Source organism: Telopea speciosissima, chromosome 5 (genome assembly GCF_018873765.1).
Source record: "Telopea speciosissima isolate NSW1024214 ecotype Mountain lineage chromosome 5, Tspe_v1, whole genome shotgun sequence".
NCBI classification, from domain to species: domain Eukaryota; kingdom Viridiplantae; phylum Streptophyta; class Magnoliopsida; order Proteales; family Proteaceae; genus Telopea; species Telopea speciosissima.
Genome location: NC_057920.1, coordinates 62,144,084 through 62,164,076, shown reverse-complemented (window position 1 = coordinate 62,164,076; position 19,993 = coordinate 62,144,084). Strand labels below are relative to the sequence as shown.

The window sequence follows — 19,993 nt, the reverse complement described above, 5'->3', positions numbered from 1 at the left end:
GGTAGTTTTTACTTGTGAGTTTTCACGAAAAAATAAAAATGATCTTCCAAAAATACCCCAAACAACGATTCTCCCAAATCCAAACGTTTCATTATGTAAAAGAAAAAAAAGAAAAAAAATAAATACCCAACATCAATTCTCCCAAATCTCAACCGTTCCATTATGTGAAAGACAAAAAACATAGGGGGAAACTGGGATCCACATCCTCTACTTCCAAAAGTGGCGCTTCCATCCTACTTTCGTGCGCTACAAGGGAGCTAGCTGGACTGACAGCAATCTAACGGTCAAAATTGCAGGATTTCAAATTAAAGTTAAAACCACAAGGGATTTGTTTGAACCCACTTTAAACCTAAACCCAATACCAAACCCATCCGACCGGTTCAAAATTTTCAAACCAACCATTTTCACTCACTCTCACACTCATCTAGATTCCGCTAGGATCGGGCTCTTCTTCTTCTCTGTGGAGCTCTGAAGGTGAATGCCCAAATCGATTTATCCATCTAAATCCCAAAAACAAAATCCCCATTTTGTGTTTTGAATCCCTTGTTCAGATGGCAAGTATAACGGAGATGAATCGAGATTGAGTGATTGAGGAAGCATGACATTGAAGCAATGGAAGGGAAATTAAAAAACTCCAAAACTTAAAGGTTAGGTTTCTGAAATCTGGATTCAATTCGTCAGTAGAAAATTCCGATAATGGGAAACGAAAAAAAGAAAAGATAAACCCATTCATATTCGAGGCATCAAGGTTAAACTTTCATGGCGATGAATCTTGCTTCTTTTTATTTATTTATTTATTTATTTTTCCTGTTAAAAGAGAAAGAAAGCTTCTTTGGATAAAAACTAAAAGGGAGTGATCTTCCGAAGTTTGTATTCTTCAAAGCAAGTAACAATTCCGTCTCTAAATTCATCCAACCCTACACCTTGATGGCATACTTCCTCATTGGGAAGTACCTCTGTTGCTTCTCTTCCCAAAGTGTTTTTAAGGATTCCTGGTGCTTAGTCAAGCGTTTTCTAATGGCTCTGATTTTCTTCGGACGAAGATCAAGTGGCAGGAACTTCTTCTCTTGGAGGCTTCCCTCAGAGCCGCTTTTTGCTTCTGCGAGTCAAGACCTGCGCAATTGAGAACCTAACCACCTTGATCTTGGAAAGTTTGTTAGGTGCACCACCAATGACCTTCGCAACTCGGAGCAGAGCGAGTTCTGCTTTCAGATCTTTCAACTGGTTCAATAGATCTGTCTTCGACTTTCCTCTGAGCTCATGAACCTTAATCCTCGCCATGGCTGCGGCTCTCCCTTGCTACTCCCCCTCTCTAACTCTTGCCTTCAATCGTTCGAAACCCTAAATGGGGGCGATGCATCTTGCTTTCGTCGGCCATGATTTCGATCATTCAACGATTCTTTTACAGATAATAAAGGATTATTTGGGTTAAATTGTAACTATCATTTAAAGAATGCCCAAATCTTCAAATTTCGTTGGTTAGAAGTTGTCTCTGTCAACTATTGCAACTTTTTTTTCTCCTAAAGATGTAGATAACACGGAGAAGATTGGGGTAGAAATCCAAAGAGGGAGAGAAGTCTCAGTGGTAAAGTTTAAAGTTGAAATCCTGATGCACCATGGATTCTTTCATTCATAAGTGTGGATTTTAAACACACTTTATATTTCTCAGATTCTCATATAGGTTCACACCCACAGTGAGATTTAAAGATCTTCAAAAGCCCACAATCTGGATGATAAGAGTTTTAAAAGTGATGCTTGTATGTTTCTTTCATCCGTTGCAGGAAGGGAGCGATGGAGGTTTTTGGGGATTTAGATGGATAAGCTCGATTTGGGCATTCACCTTCAGAGCTTGACGGAGAAGAAGAAGAGCGGAATCCAGATGAATGTGAGAATAGTGAAATGGGTTGGTTTGAAAATTTTGAACCGGTCGGGTGGGTTTGGTTTTGGGTTTAGGTTTAAGGTGGGTTCAAACAAATCTCATGTGGTTTTAACTTTAATTTGAAATCTTGCAATATTGACAGTTAGAATGCTGTCAGTCCAGTTGGCGCCCTTGTAGCGCACGAAAGTAGGATGAAAGCGCCACTTTTGGAAGTAGAGGATGTGGATCCGGGGAAACTGGGAAGAAGGGTTAAAACGCATAACACTCTCCTGAATTTATCTCTAGCACAACTTTTCAAGATCTTTAAAAAGTGGGATTGCTTGATGAGTAGGGAACATTAAAACTTAAAAATAAAATAATTATAAAAAGCAAAGGGGCCCATGACAAATGAAAAGGGAAACAAAGTTTGACATGTTGCCTACCCAGTGAGATTCCCTATCTATACAATGGGCAGAATGCCAAACCCTCTTGTGAGTCTTGTCCATGATAGAAAGTAGGTGTCTTGGAAGGAATCGGTATTGTCTACGGTTCCTTGATCGGTGCGGTTCCCTAGTGCCTCTCACAAGAGGGGGTGGGACCCATCCGGGGCACCTGACTAGACACTCTGCCCGGATGGGGTCCATCCTCATCTTGTGAGAGACACTAGGGAACTGCACCGGTTAGGGAATCACATACGATAAAAATTTGTCTCGGAAGGATCTCTACAATTGAATCATTATCCTCTCCTGTTACTGCACGGTGCTGTAACGCATTGTGCGGCGCTGCAGAAGCCATATGGTACAGCGGGCCTCATATGTTGCACATGGCCTCTCCAGCTGTCGCACGATGAGTTACAGCACCGTGCTGTAACAAAAGATGATACAAATTCCCCTAGAACTAGTGTGTGGGAACCTTATTCGCACAATGAAAACATGGATTACTTTGATCTTCTATTAGAACTGTGCAATATAATGTAAGAGGAGGGGAGGAGGGAGGGGGGGGGGAAGACTAACTTGTATCTATCTAAAAGTACGTCAATGAACAGAATATAAAAGGATATTGGTAATGGCAGTTAAAATAAGAGAAATTTCCAGCCAAAGTCTAAGAACAGAAGCTTCTTCTGAAACTATTGCCTTCAAAAGATGGGATACTCCCACAACCACTTCCAGACAATTTAAACCAAAGAAACATTTATAAAGATGAGGATCAATGGATACCAGCAATCTCTACCATATTGAATCAAGAGCAGGAAACTCACCTTATTCTGTTATAACACTTGTCAAGCTGCTTTTTAAGAGCCCTCTCCCTCTCCTCTTTACAATTTAGTAAACCCATCAATGCATCAAGCTGCTCAATAAAGCCAAGTTGTGATCATTAAGCATTTGAAAAATACGCATATATTGACAATGTCATATTTGTGTATGTGAATGACTATAGATGCGAAACAAGATTAGTGGTTTCAATCTCTGATTTTGTTGATGTTATGTTCACGTGATGACTTTCACTGCATAAAAGCAAAGCCATGATATAAATGCCTTCTTTTATCCATATTGCTCTCTCTCTCTTTGAGGCATGATTATGGTAAAGGTTTTTGAAACCTCAATTTCATTGGTGATAGTTCGTGTTTGATCTTTGTATTGTATTGAAGTTGCATGAGTTGATTTGATTGAATTCCCAACATTTTTGAAGTGTGAAAGAACTATTATTTGGAAGACGAACTTCTATTACAGTTCTAAGGTAACCTATTTCCTATTTCGTGTCATTTCATTATTGGTTGATCTTCCGCTATGCATTTGGGTAACCAGTTGTTATTTTTGCTAATTAACAAGATCATATGTCAACTCATCTTTATTTGTTTAAAGTTTTTTATCTATTTAATCAATGTAGGATATCAACTCTGACTAAGGATATGGTTTTTTTGGTATCTACCTTAAATCTCTTACCTTAATCCACCTCTCGCATGAGGTGAAAAAGAGATTCAACAAATAACTAAAATGTGTTAGGGAAGAGATAATTGGATTATAGACTATTGACAATGCAGATAGAAAAAAGCAATACAAGGTGTAGACCATATGTTTATATTGGACCATCAAATTTCACACGTGGTTAATTATAGATACCCCTATCCTCTCTTTAGCCACATTATCTACCATGCACCTCAAAAGATGGGGCCTTTTTACCAACATCAGCAAAAATATTGTTTCGTAGGTAAGGTGAGATTAGATTGCTGACGAATTGTGTAATTTACTTGATTAGGTCATTGTTTGAAAGAGTCCAACGGTTGAGTTATTCAATACTTTATTTACTCTTTTTTCCTGATTTTATTGTTAATCTATCACAATCACAAAATATCAAATTATAAAAATAAATTAAAAAAAAGTTCGATTTATAAAAAAATAGTCATCTATAGAGTTGATAATATGTTTTTTCATCACCAAAAAAATATTGATTGAAAAAGTCCAATATCTATAGTCAATATTGTTAGATTCCCCGAATCAACTAAACCAATACATTTGAAATTGAAATTAGAACCACTTGCGAATTAATTCAATGATTTTATTCTATTATACTTTGGAAGGGGCGGTATTTATGGGTGTGAGGTGGGAATCTTGGAAACAAGGAAAAGAAATAGTAACTTAACAAAATTTATTTTTTAATGTATTAACAAACATAATCATTACAAATAGAGGACGTTAATATACATCGTTGAAGCTAAGAATTGACAGGAAACTTTTAACAGATGGAAAAGGCAAGTGGAATGTAAGTGAGTATTTATGATAAAACAAAAAATGGATGACATTGTGGATAGATATAAAACACGATTTGTGGCTAAGGGATTCACCCAAACATATGAAATTGATTATTAAGAGACCTTTACTTCAATTCCAACCTAGTGATCATGGGTCCGAATAAAGAAACAATCACATTGCAAACTAGTGGTAAGATTATATATATTATGACTCTCCTTAGTCTCCACATTGGTGAGAGCCTTGTGCACTGGATATGCCCTTAGATCATGGAAGGAAAATAGATGAAGTATTTTCCATGTTCAAACTAAATTTTAATGGTTCCACTTGTAATTGACAGACAAGTCCATTTAAAATATAAGAAAAGAGTTTGCTACCAGGCTGTGTGGTCCCTACACAAACACAGAGTCAATGGAAACACATATAAGGCATCCTAAGAGAGGGGCAGTTTGATCATTTCACTGCCCCATTTTATTGGGCGATATTTTTCCCTATAATTAATATAATTAATAGAACGGTACCCGATTGTGCAGCGACCGTACCTAAACACAAAAAGCGGCTGGTCATCATTTTATACAAGGGAAGGTGGGAGTTTCATCCTACCTAAGTTCATAGTATAATATTTAACTCCATACATATATATAATTAGTTAATTGCTGCACCAAAAACATTGAAGGGGAAGAAGTTGGAATTAGAAAAGATAAGCGAAGCAGCCATGGTGATTCTGATTGTGCTTCTAATTGGTATTCTATCATTAGGTGCAACTGCCATTACAGTTCCACCTCTAGCCTTGCCAGGCTGCGAAGAGCAATGTGGAAATGTAAGCATTCCTTACCCATTTGGCGTTAAAGAAGGATGCTACAAAGATCTTAGTTATCTTATAACATGCGAGACAAGGAAAAGCAGTAGCCTCAAAGCTTACCAAGCAGGTGGCGAGATTGTAGTCCTAGAGATGTCACTTGATGGATCAGTGATATTCCATAGTCCATTTCATGCTACTCAGTGTTTCACTTCAACTGGAAAACAAACAATTGGGCAAAGCTACTCAATGGATATGGAAGCTTCACCTTTCAGGTTCTCAGCAACCCGAAACATGTTTACAGCGATCGGATGTGATACCATTGGCTACATAGGTGAGCTTCAGGATCAAAACTTCACGAGTTCGTGCGAGTCCTCGTGCAGTGACATTGGGATTGTGAAGAATGGGTCTTGCACTGGAATCGGTTGTTGCCAGATTTCAATCCCTTTCAATCTCAAACGTTTTGACGTGATTCTTGACACATTCCTTAACCACACCCAGATCTGGCGTTCCAACCCTTGCAGCTATGCTTTCTTGGCTGATCAAGATTGGTTCACCTTCAAATTTTCAGATTTCTCTGCTGGTAGCTTTGATAATGCGATTATTCCTGTGGTGATGGATTGGGCGATTGGCAATCAATCATGTGAAGTAGCAGTTGGAGACACACATTCCTATGCTTGTGGTCCAAATAGCTATTGCTCTAATTCCACCAGTGGACCTGGCTATCTATGTTTCTGCAAACATGGTTTCGAAGGGAACCCTTATTTCCCTCAAGGATGCCAAGGTAATTACCTTCCCTTTTGCCTTTTCCAGAATTATATGCTGGTTTTCCATGATATTCCTAATCAAAATGACCGTTCTTCAATAGTTTTATGGTGAGAGTTTTAGCTGGAGTTGAGTAAGGTTTATGATTCACCTACCCATCTAGGATCATTATTATTCTATCCCCTATTTTAAGAAATCGATAATGCCCTCCTCATAGTTGGAATACTCATTTCAAGGCACCCAAACCCATAGACAAGAAAATCTCCATTTACCTTGGGTGAAAGGAAACGGCCTCATAGGCCCAAAGGAGAGTTGACCTTATGATCCTATAATTCTGAGGTATAAGTCCTCTCAAATTACCTGGAAAATTATTTCCTCCAGTTCCTGCCTATCCCAGTTCCCCAGTACTTCTAATAAAGGGAGGGGGAGGGGAGGGGAGGGGGGGGGGGTGGACACCACCGGGGCAGAGGGTAGGATGATCATTGCACCCCCTTATCACTGGCACTTGGGAACTGGAGGGGACAAAGATCCCAAACTACCCTTTAATATCTCATCTATATGTGTAGCTTACTTTGGCTTACTGTGAATTGTTTCAAAATAGTAAGGGTTTAATTTTCCTAACCTCGCAAGTTATGTAATTCACTCTGCTATCACAAGACCTCAAAACCGTTAAATTAAGAGGAATAAAATATAAAAATTAAGTTTTTTTTTTGCGTGGATGGAGTTTCTCTTTTGACCACGGTGAAAGAGATCACATTCACCGTAGGGTGGGAGAGGACGGGAAAAGATATCGAGAGGGTATTTTTGAGAAGATACTAAAACCTTGGAAGGGTTTGTGAACCCTAAGAGGATAGTTAATTCACCGAGTTGTGGAGGGAAACTTAATTTTTTTTTAACCTTGTGCCAAAATGAAAATTATTTTTCTTAAGCTTATAAATTGAGGAGATGTTATTCACATTGTGAGCTCATGGATACCATGACGTTGTTTACCAAAAAACATAGAATAAAGGATACCATGAAGTTACATTTGGATTGTGCATTTTGTCATTGCTAACAAATTTTCATTGTTTGTGTATGGGTGATGCATTGACACAGACATCAACGAATGTGAGAAGGGACGGAATAATTCTTGCTATGAGACTGCTATTTGCACTAACACCTACGGAAGTTACAACTGCTCGTGTCCACAAGACTACTATGGCGATGGCCAAGCATATGGGACAGGCTGTACCCGTGATGTGAAATCTATTCCATTGATGAGCATTATTCTAGGTAATTCTCTCTCTCTCTCTCTCTCTACTACTACTACTACTACTACTTTTCGGGTAGAATCCCCTTTTTTTTGCCACTTCTTTTGAGAGTTCGCTACTATATCTAATGTATGAAGGGGCCGTTTGTTTGACAAGAACTTAAATGGGGTGGGAGAATTGCGGTGGGAAATTACTGGTGTGACATTTCAAAATCCTACCCCAACCTTGTTTGGTTAACGTTGGGCTATGAACTCACAAAAACTCAGGGAACAATATTAAATGTTGTATATTGATGTGAAACTTGAAAATCCCACCCCTCTTCTATTATCCCACCAAATTGGCAGGACTTTGATTACTGTTCATGGGAAAAGTAAAAATCTCATCCCTGTTCCCCAACTCACTACATTGTGGGATCCAATCCCACAATATTCCCACCCCATCCTCCCCGTCAAACAAACGGCCCATGAAGGAGAAGCCTAAGCAGTTAATAATAGGATATGAATATGGAGAAAAGTTCTCTGTGGAGGAATGTATCGCCCATGCCTAGACACAGTGGGGTTGAAATGACTGTCCCGCTCCTATGAAAGGCAGAAGTTTCACCCCCAAGATGCTTCCGTGTGCTATCTCATTGGCCCCCACATCCATGTAGGGGCCACGCTCTTCTTAAGAATATATAGATCATGTTACATAAAATTGTATTTTGGGAATTAAGGTTATACATGGTTTGCATGCCAATGTACATGAAATATGTTATCTTGCCTTTATGTTACAAGTCGATTTTAGATTGAAAATAACATTTTAAACGGCAAAAAAGTAAAATAATTAAAGATCTAAATTATACTATGTTTTTATGCAGGTGTTAGTCTAAGCATTATATTTTTAGTTGTCTGCATTTATTTTTCATATTGGGCAATCAAGAGAAGCAGGGTTATCAAACTTAGAGAAAAATTCTTTCAACAAAATGGAGGTTTGCTTTTGCAGCAACAAATAGCTTCAAATAAAGGTGTTGCGGAAATTGCCAAGATTTTCACCATAAAAGAGCTGAAAAAGGCAACCAATAACTTCCATGAGAATCGAATACTTGGTGAAGGAGGTCATGGTACGGTTTTCAAAGGAATATTACCCGATGGCAAAGTAGTGGCAACAAAGATATCCAAAATAATGGATAAAGAGCAGATTACAGAGTTCATAAATGAGGTTGATATACTTTCTCAAATCAATCATATAAATGTGGTAAAACTCTTGGGATGTTGTTTAGAAACAGAGGTTCCAATGTTAGTTTATGAGTTCATTTCCAATGGAACTCTCTCCCAACATATTCATGACAGGAATATGGCAGTTTTTATTTCATGGAGAAACCGTTTAAGAATTGCCGCTGAAACAGCCGGAGCACTAGCGTATTTGCACTCTTCTCATTCAAAACCAATCCTTCATAGGGATATCAAGTCTGCCAATATACTACTAGATGATAATTTCACGGCGAAAATAGCTGATTTTGGGGCTTCAAGATTGATTCCTTTGGATCAAACTCAGATGACGACATTAGTTCAAGGGACCTTAGGGTACTTAGACCCAGAATGTTTTCAAACAGGTCAACTGACTGAAAAAAGTGATGTTTACAGCTTTGGTGTTGTTCTTGCAGAGCTCTTAACTGGGAAAATGCCACTTCTACCTGAAGGATTTGGGGAACATAAAACCTTAGCCATGTATTTTGTTTCTTCAGTGGAAGACAATAAACTTCTTCATATTGTTGATGTCCATTTGCTTAATGAGAGAAATAGAGAGCAACTTTTGGTAGTTGCTGAGCTTGTAAGAAGATGCCTAAATGTTACAGGGGAAGACAGGCCAACAATGAAAGAAGTTGCAATAGAACTTGAACGCACATGGTCGTCCCAACATAGATCTGAGGAAACTGAACACTTCGTGGATCAACCATCAACAAGTTCTACTATCAATGCAACATGTCAAGGGAGCCTTGGCGATAGTGCCTTCCTATCATTACAGATTGGTCGTTGATTATTTAGCTGATTATCATTGCAAAAATAACAAGTTTTCATGGCAAGGTTTTATGTAATGGTAGAAATAGAAAGCTACTCTCTTATGTATCATTACTCTCTCTCTCTCTTAAGTATTTCCAATTTAAATTTGTTGTACTTTGTAATTGCAATTAATTTAGGACTATTTCTTTTTCTTTTTTTTTTTGTTGATAAAAAGGACTATTTTCTTTAAATGAGGGGAATTTCTACATGGGCCAATGTAGAGAGGTTATGGAAAAGGACCTTGGTCCTACCGAGTGGTAAGATAACTGGGGTCTCTAACTTTATGGATAGTTAAGTCCGAAGGTCCCTTGTTCTCATGTCAAGTTGCAACAAAATAGGGTTTTACCCACTACCAAAACAAATAATTGAAAAATTCAAGACTACAAAGAAGGTACACATAGAAACATGGTGATAAAGACTGGTATGTGATGCAGCCGTATCTTGATTGGAGTTTGAATGCTAAGGGATGAGTTGTTGAAGGAGAGAAAATAGGATAAGAAAGATAGAAGAGATAGAGAGACACAAATAGAGAGTGTTTTGGCTTTATGTCGGACATCTTAACTTATTGGGAGATAGCCAATCTCTTCTCAAGGTAACCTCTAGAGATAAATTAGGGATTCAAAGACTCTTTCATTATCTATTGCTCCAATATATATAGATCTCCATATAGTTACATAACTTACCACGCAACCCCCACTACTCCTTCTATAATCTCTCTTATCATAACTCCTCCCATCCACTACCATTAACGTCCCCATCAGTACGTAAATAACTATATAATTACATAAAATAGTTACATAGAATAACAACTACTAGGGCTCTTCATCGTATGCATGTATCACATGGTTACTTGAAAAGTAGGGACATGCCAAGTCGAGCAGTGAGGCCCCTCTAATTTTGCTTACCATTTTTTTTTTTTGGGATAAATGAAAATATATTAATGAAACAAAGAGAATTTTTTTTCCCAAAAAAATTAAAAGGGAAAGAACTCAGAAGGATCTATATACAAGGAGAAAACTCCACAACAAAACAATAGATTAACCTGTAGTCTAATCAAGCTGAAGGGAGAAGACCACGCAAAGAGGAACAAAGGAGATATCAGAAACAAACAACCGATCACCTGTATATAAAGTTGACTTTGTTCCCATGCCCAAACTATACTATTTAGTTGTGGACTAATAGTACATGAGGAAGTCTTTACTTAACTTTTTGCTACATGGTTTAAGGCCATGGGTAGTAAAGCTCCACTATCGATCCTCACTGATCAATGCCCCACCATAGTAAAGCCAATTGATGACCAAGTGTTTCCACAAATGAACCACAAATTTTGTTCATGGCACATTTTTCTTCATATCTTGCAGCACCATATCTCCCTTTCATTGTCCATTATGATTTTAAGGAAGAATTTGGAAGGTGTAAGTGCAACAGCAGGTTGGAGAATGAGTTTGAGAAGCAATAAGCAATACATTGGAGATGTATTGGAAGGTAGGAGTAGATTCCCCAAGTTACAGACTGTTTTATCCTCACCCTTATGAAACTCAGTGGTAATTCACACAGATCACCAAACAAACTTAACCATAGTAAGATAATAAAAGGTAAAAGATGTTTTCAGTGATTAGAATGTCATGCATGTCAACTAATGTATGATCAGATATAGTATTCCAGATTTGATAGATTATGATAGTAACATGTTCAAAACATGATTTATCCGGCATAGCATTATATGAACTGCATTTTTTCTCGCTAAGTTAGTTAGCTCACCCCAGTGTCGTGATCTTTTTGAAGAGAATGCACATATTGAGTGCTAGTGCACTGACACTTTGAGATATATATGTTCAAAGATGATATTTTGAATAGAGGGAAGGGTATAAGTCCCTCTAAGTAGATGAGCAGAGAGATTCAAAGATTAGATGCATTTTGATACAATTTGAGTTGTATATGTTCAAAGTTGATATTTTGATGTAATTAACAATAGTTTCTGAGATGTAATAGATAGATGTTTACCGTATGATGGCTGATGGCGGTGTTTATAGAATGTTAATAGTTTTACTGGTGTGATATTCTGATTTTTTTGATATAATTATAATTTCTGCATTTAGAAAAGTAATAGAAACGAAGGATCAATCTTTATTTAACGACGGCCTGTGAGGGCCAGCACCCATATCTCTAACCCAGATTTGGGGCGCTACACTCTCTCTATCCATCTTCCTCTTCTCCACAACCCTATTGTTTCCCTTAGATCACCAGCGGTTACAAACTGTTCTTCACTAGGTGCTGCAACTTCCTCCTTCCAACGAGAACCAACAATGAAGGGAAATATTTTCCCATTTCAGATCCAATCCATATCGTATTTGGTATTGTATATTCCTATTGTACTTTATTTTTATTATTTTTCAATTATATACAGGGTATATCCATATGTAAACATATTGTATGCATAATATATTGAGGATAATTACATCATATCTCATGAAGAAATATGATCTCATACTAAATGTCCTAGATTTAATGATTCTACTCTAACAAATATTAAAAAAATGGCTGAAGGGATCCTTCCTTGACCATGGATGTAGGAAAACTCGGTCCCATACTTATAGTGTAGAAAGTCAAAAGATAACTGAGAGTCAAAGGTAAGAGCTGGTTAATTAGAACATATTCATTTTACATGAAAAAAACAATACAAAGCAAACCATATGTTGTCCATTAATAGTTGAAGTTTTTTTTTTTTTTTTTTTTTTTCCAATCCTATTGTTAAAAACTATTACAATCATAAAATACCAAAATATTAAAATAAAGTTAAAAAGTTTAAATTGCATTATTGCGATGAAATTAATAAAATATATTAAAAAAAATCACATGCATTATTGATTGAAGGAGTCCAACATTTATAGTCAATGGTGTCATCATAGTCCCCAACCAAAAGAATAAAAAAGCATGACAGTTGAAACTAATCTAAGAACCACTTGGGTATTACCAACAAAAAAAAAAAGGAACCACTTGGGAATTAGGTCAATGGTTTTATTTTATTTTACTTTGGAACCAAGGGAAAGAAATATTATCAAAACAAGAGAGTTAATATACATAGCTGTATGGCTAAGGAGAATCCTATATATGTATCTAAGTGTAGCCGACTAGATAGTAACCTTTTACGTGAAGCACTTGACCAAATGAGATTGTAAAACTTGCTGTTCTGTTTCCCTTAAAATAGTTAATGGCTTATATTATTAGTTGGAAAGTAGTTTTCTATCCGGGAGTGTGGCCTATCCGGGCACTCCTTTTATCTTTCTTCTCCTCAAAACAAGGTGGTATAGGTATCTTTTCATATAGGAAGGAGAGAGATTGACTCATTGGAGTGCTGGTGTAGGCTAAACTTCTGGACAAAGTTCTTTTTTCCTTTTTTCCCTCATTGGTGTGTTATTTTTTTTGTGTTGATTGATTCATTTCCATATTTCCATAAATATTATGTTCATAGCTATACTTTAGATTAGGTAAAAATTTCGGTGGACATAAGTGCTACACATCCATATGTTTGCTTAGAACTTGACACATTCATTTAATTGCATCCTTGAAGGAGATTCTCCGAAGACTTTGCTTTATTGTGTTAATTATTGGGGGAGGGGAGGTTCAAACTAGGTAAAAAATTCATTGCCTTAAAAAAGCAAAAGGGTAGTACATTCATTGTACTTTTTTTGATAAGAAGTACATTCATTGTACATGGAATTGGTTCTTGACTTCCATCAATGTTGAATTTTTCGTTCTTCAAATTTTAAATTAAGATTCCTTATCAAAAAAGGATAAAAAATTTAAAATTAAGAGTAACCATATTTGGAGCAACGGGTTGCTAGTTTCATGGTCACCATCACACACCAAACGCTTCCATGACCATTACATATATATTTTAAGAGTAACCATACTTGGAGCAAAATCAGCTCAATTTTTTTTATTATGTCTTACTAATGAGGCAATGATCCAATCCGAATGACCTTACATAGGCTAATTACGAAATGTCTATAGGACCATTACAAATATATTTTACAATCTCATTGACTAATCCTTTGTTCTACGATTTAAACAAAGAATCCTAATATGATTAAAAAAATGCATCATAATTCATATTAGTAGAGATTCTACATGATGATTAATTATTAAATGTTTTTTAGTACTGCGACTACATAAGTCTGATATTACTTTGAGATTTTAATTTTCTTAAATTATATTTACTGATGTTTTTAGATCACTAACACATGAAAAATGTTAAATGCTAACCATCTATGTGCTTATTCTCCTCGGTTAGGACCATTCAAGGTAATTAATTCCTGCCCAACCGTAAAGGTAGGTCAAAGTTGGATTTTTTTTAAGCCCCAAGTCAAAGTCACACAGAGCCTAGACCAATCTAAGTCGACTTAGGGTTGTGCTGGGGTTTTTCAAAAACCCAGCCAGCCCAACCCGATCCTATTGCGGCCCTAGCCCTAGCTAACCCTTATTATACAGTTGGCATCCATATTAATGGAAGGATGGGACATTCGTACTCCTACAGTTCACAGTATATTTTTTGCCTAAGCCAATGAAAGAAGAGTCAGACCATAAGAGAAGAGGGGGGCCCTCTGGCTTGTTTAAAGAAACCCTTGAGGCTATTTATATAACCCACGAAAGAGATTCAAGATGAACAACTGGAAATAAGGACAAGCAAAGTGAAACCATGATTCAGATTTTGCTTCTAATTGGTCTTTTATCATCATCATCATTAGGTGCAGCTGCCATTACAGTTCCACCAGCTCTAACCTTGCCGGGCTGCCAAGAAAAATGTGGAAATGTAAGCATTCCCTACCCATTTGGAATTGGAGAAGGTTGTTTCATGGGGGGTTCTAATTATAATAGTTCCTATCGTATAACATGCGAAACCAGGAACGGCAGCAGCAGCAGCGTAAGAGCTTACATAGGAGGAACTTGGGGGGACATTGAAGTCCTTCAGATATCACTGGATGTGCCGGAGATAAGCGTTAGCAGCAATTATGCTTTTCAGTGTTTCAGTTCCACTGGACGACCAGAAAAACAAAGGCAAACCTACAATATGAGTATGGAAGGTACTCCTTTCACATTCTCGGCCACCCGAAACAAGTATATGGCTATCGGATGTGACACAAATGCAGCAATAGGATATAGGGGGAATTATAACTTCACCCTTGGGTGCTCCTCCTATTGCAGTAACATCCAAAGTGTGAGGAATGGGTCTTGTTCTGGAATCGGTTGTTGCCAGACTTCAATCCCTTTCCACCTCAAACGTTTCAAAGTGGGTCTTGTGGGTGGAAGTTTTAACCAAACAAATATCTTCGAGTTCAATCCTTGTAGCTATGCTTTCTTGGCTGATCAAGACTGGTTCACCTTCAAATTATCAGATTTCTTGACTGATAGCTTTGCCAATTCCACTATTCCGGTGGTCATGGACTGGGCTATTGGGAATCAAACATGCGAAGTAGCAGTTCCTGATTCACATTCGTATGCTTGCGGTCCAAATAGCTATTGCTCTAATTCAACAAACGGCCCTGGCTATCAATGTTTCTGCACAAATGGTTTTCAAGGGAACCCTTATCTCCCTCAAGGATGCCAAGGTAATTAATTTCCTTAGTTTTTTTTTTTTTTTTGTCTGAATAATAAGCTTATATATATTATGATCATTTATTTGCAGTTTTATCGATCATCTGGCCTATTGTTCTTTTTAACTTCTCTTATTTTAATTTTGGGAGAATTGAAAGAACGTTAACCGGTGCTGTGTGGATGTGGACCTACACCCAGACACAGCCCGCAGTGAAAAGATCCCTACACCCCCTAGAAAGGTGGACAGATCTATCCAATTAAGCACCACAATTAATCTAGTGTTCTGTTTGAAGTTAAATAAAAGGAAGTGAAATTTTTTTTTAAAGTTATTAGTGTAATTAATTCCAAAAATTTCTAAATATTGTTATTAAATTTATTTTAATTTGCAATCAAATTCTTTTGATTTGAAAATAGAATAAAGGCAAAAGAATGTTATCTGGTCGAGGGGCCCTTGTGTCAATAGGGGCATTGGGAGCATGCGTGCAAGCATGTTGGGGGGGGGGGGGAGATTTTCTCATTTCCATGGGGGTTGTATAGTCATTTTGCACCCCTTGTGTCTAGGAGTGTCTAGACGCAGAGGGCGCACGACCAGGTAATCTTCTCTTTTTTTTTCCCATAAAATAAATATTATATCTCAGAAGTATAATTACCAACTATGATAATAGATTTAAGTAAGTTACACAATCATACAATATTTTCCGGTTTTAATTTCATAATTGATTTCATTTCTCTTCCTTTCCTTTTACTACATGTTCATTATGATTTGTGTATGAGCCTAGTATATTCAATTCATAACAAAAATGGATTTACATTTCTAGTGTGAACTGTGCGTTTTGGTTTTGTAATTTGCTAACAAATTTTCATTGGTCATACATCGGTGCTGGATTGACAAAGACATTGATGAATGTGAGAAGGGATACAATAATTCTTGCGACTCGATTGCTATTTGCACCAACACCTATGGAAGTTACTACTGCTCTTGTCCACAAGACTACCATGGCAATGGCTGGGTAAATGGGACCCACTGTACCCATGATGTGAAATCTTCACCATTGATAAGTATAATTTTAGGTAAGTTTTTTTCTTAATCCTTTTTTTAGGGGTTTTTTTTTTTTTTTTTTATAAAATTTTCAGTTAAAAATAGATATTTTTTTTATAGGTGCTACTTTATCTTATTCACCTCCTTGTAGGATGGGCTTTAATGTTACACACTTACACACTTTTCCAAGTGCACTAGGCATTTATCCTGATAAATCCTCAACCCATTGTGAAACATAAATCTTATAGCTTTTGTCTGACACTCTGACCAAGGTCTGCCTTGATGAAAATTAGGATATCCACAAATAAAAGTGACAGTAATTCATAATTGAAGCACTGGCCCATTCATCTTACTCTAAAATCAAGTTATAATATTTTTCAGAATTCCTGATTATTCCATGATTGCCCATAGGTATCCCCATTCTAATCCATCATAAACCTTTAATGTGCATGTATAATTTGATAGCAATATTGGAGTATAGGACCCCTTGCCTTTCCTTCTCCTTCTCTCCATGTAATGTATACATCTTTGGCAATAATTACATTTCGTTACTTGTCTTGCTTTGGCAAAAGCAGTTTGCCAATAACTTGGATCTGAATCTATAGATCACATTGCATAGACATATGGGCCTATAATGTTGGGGGTTACAAGAGCTTCTATATTGAGAATTAGGGCTATTGAGATTCGATTGATGGAAACGGGTAAAGGTACCTTTTCTGAAAAACACATGAACTAGTGAAACCACTTCCTTGTCTAAAAAGTACAAGAATCTCTGATAGAATCTCGCCGGTACCCATCTGGTCCTCGAGTTCATACCTCCTTTTTAACCTCCTTATATGTTGAGATATACAAGATGTGTTATTGGTGAAGCTTGATCTCAGTTTAATTCAGAAAGTGTTGTGGTGATTCTTCGATCGGCCGTTTCGCCTTCCAAACACGCCAGAATGACCAAAAAATGCATGTATCAACGCCATAGACACTGTCCCCTGTAGAGTTCGTCGAGAGCTTCGATTTGATATGTATTTTATCCTATTTTGATTAGATCGAACCAGGTGGGTTTTTAGGGGCAGTTTAGTACTTTCTAGGATTAGGCTTTTCCTATATGTTGTAGCTATCTCATTGCGAGATATGAGAGAGGGTTTGTATCTGCTTCATAGAAATAGTGGATTTGTACTATCACTTGGCTATGAATGTAGCTTTCCTTCTTTGGGGTGAACCACGTAAATCTTTTGTTGTGTGTGTGTGTGATTTCTCTTTCCCTATGCATTCTTCTGCAAAATCATCATTCTGCTGCGTTGTTTTTCTAACAAAATGGTTTTGTCATCCTCATTAGAGACAACCGTAGAAAATAAATCTCAAAGTGGTTAGATCTGAACTCAGAAGGCTCTAATGAGATAATATATATATATATATATATTGTAAATGAGTTATAAACTAGTTAATTTCCTCTTTCCTATGGTGCGTTATCCCTATCCTGTCATTTGGGTAAAACTTTAACCCCATATATACGATGTTTTGGTTATTGCATGGAAATAGCTTCATCGTGAATCCATTTTTCCATATTTTTTGTGCCAAAACAGTTCCTCTGCATGCAGCAGGTTTGAGTAATTGACGTCAAAACCCAAATTTCAGATATCTATTGAGACAACAGAATCCTTGTGGGTTTGTAAACATCTAGCAAAAATCATGAGTCTTAGTGATCATTTTGGATTAAAAACAACATTTTAAGGATGACATAAAGTGAAATTTTAAATTGTTTATTTTTTGTGCAGGTACTGGTCTAAGTACTATATTTCTACTTGTCTGCATTTATTTTTCATATTGGACAATCAAGAAAAGAAGGCTTATCAAACTCAGAGAAAAATTTTTCCAACAAAATGGGGGTTTGTTATTGCAACAACAAATAGCTTTGCATAAAGGTTTTGAAGAGACTGCCAAGATTTTCACCATAAAAGAGCTAAAAAAGGCAACCAAGAACTTCCATGAGAGTCAAATACTTGGTCAAGGAGGGCAAGGTACAGTTTTCAAAGGAATATTACCTAGTGGCAATGTCATTGCAGTTAAGAAATCCAAAAAAATGGACAGAGGGCAGATTACAGAGTTCATAAATGAGGTTAATATCCTTTCTCAAATCAATCATAGAAATGTGGTAAAGCTCTTGGGATGTTGTTTAGAGACAGAGGTTCCATTGTTAGTTTATGAGTTCATTTCCAATGGAACCCTCTTCGAACATATCCATAACAGAAATCATGCAGCTACTATTTCATGGGAAAATCGTTTAAGAATTGCCGCTGAAACAGCTGGAGCACTAGCATATTTGCACTCTGCTCATTCAGTACCCATCCTTCATAGGGATGTCAAGTCTTCCAATATACTACTAGATGTCAAATACAGGGCAAAAGTATCTGATTTTGGGGCTTCAAGATTTGTTCCTTTAGATCAAACTCAGGTGTCGACACTAATTCAAGGGACATTAGGGTATTTAGACCCAGAATGCTTTCATAAAGGTCAACTAACTGATAAAAGTGATGTTTATAGCTTCGGTGTTGTTCTTGCGGAGCTCTTGACTGGGCAAAAGCCACTTCTACCTAAAGGATTTGGAGAACATAAAAAGCTAGCGAAGCATTTGGTTTCTTCAATGGAAGACGAGAAACTTCTTCATATTCTTGATGTCCGGGTGGTAAATGAGAGAAATAGAGACCAGTTTTTGGCAGTTGCTGTACTTGCAAGAAAATGCCTAAATGTTAAAGGGGAAGATAGGCCAACAATGAAAGAAATTGCAGCAGAGCTTGAATCTTTGTGAATGTTATATGAACACACATGGTCACGACATGAATATGCGGAAACTGAACACTTTGTTGATGAACCATCATCAATAAGTTCTACAGTCACTGCAATTGCTCAAGAGACTCTAGGGGATAGTTCTACTATCAATGCAAGTTGCCAAGGAAGCCTAGGGGATAGTATCATGTTATCATTATAGAAAAAGAATGATTGTTGATTATTTACCTGATTATCATTGCAAAAATAAAAATGTCGTCTTTAGTGACAAAGATTCATATTTTCACAGCAAAAATAAAAACGTGTCTTTTGTGACAAGGATTCATATTCTAGGACTTATGTTGGTGTATAACATATAAAAACTCGAAGATTTCACATTGTTTTAGATAAGAGAATCCAATTGCGGATTATTTGGCTAAAGATGTAGCAAAACAAGGATCATTATGTATTGATTTATCCTTCCCTAGGACGGCGCAAGAGGACCTCTCTTGGGACGCTGCTGGGAAGGCTAGATTTTGCTTTTGTTAAATGGTTTATGGGGTCCAAGGTCTCTCCTGATGGCAATGCCGTAGGTGGAGCTGGATCTTATTCTTTTCTTGTTCCTCTTCTGGGCCTATCCAGGTTGAAGTTCTTTTGTACATTCTTTCTCTTTTTCTTTAATTTTTTTTTGCTTAAGATCAGCAAAGAATATATTAAAAAATGAAAAAGGAAAAACAGCTATTTAACATCCGGGCATACCCAGACGGATACAAAAACAAAAATAAGGGCACAAGGCGCCTTACCACACCACCCTCAGACAGCCAAGCCTACCCTAATCAAAGCGAAATTTAGCTCTCCCTGGCGCATCCTCCAGCAAAAACTCAGTAACCCCTGAAGGGAAATTAGTGAAACACGCAACAGACTCACAGTTTTGAGCCGCCAATTTTGCCAACCCATCAGCCACCGGATTCGCTTCCTTGTAACAGTGGGTGATTTTCCAGCAAATAGACTGAAGGAAAGGGCGCAAAGAGACCCACAAACCCTGAAAGAGCCAGGGAAACGATCCCACCTAGAGAGCCCTTGTCACAGCCTGAGAGTCATACTCAATCCATAAGTGAGTAATTCCCAACTCCTTCGCCCG

General features: G+C 37.2%; 2 pseudogenes; one reads left to right on the top strand and one right to left on the bottom strand.

Annotated features, from left to right (window-relative positions):
- Window positions 1–836: 836 nt before the first annotated feature.
- Window positions 837–1,349, bottom strand: LOC122661406 (annotated as a pseudogene).
- Window positions 1,350–5,320: 3,971 nt separating this feature from the next.
- LOC122663213 lies at window positions 5,321–19,075 on the top strand (annotated as a pseudogene).
- The last annotated feature ends 918 nt before the right edge of the window (window positions 19,076–19,993 follow it).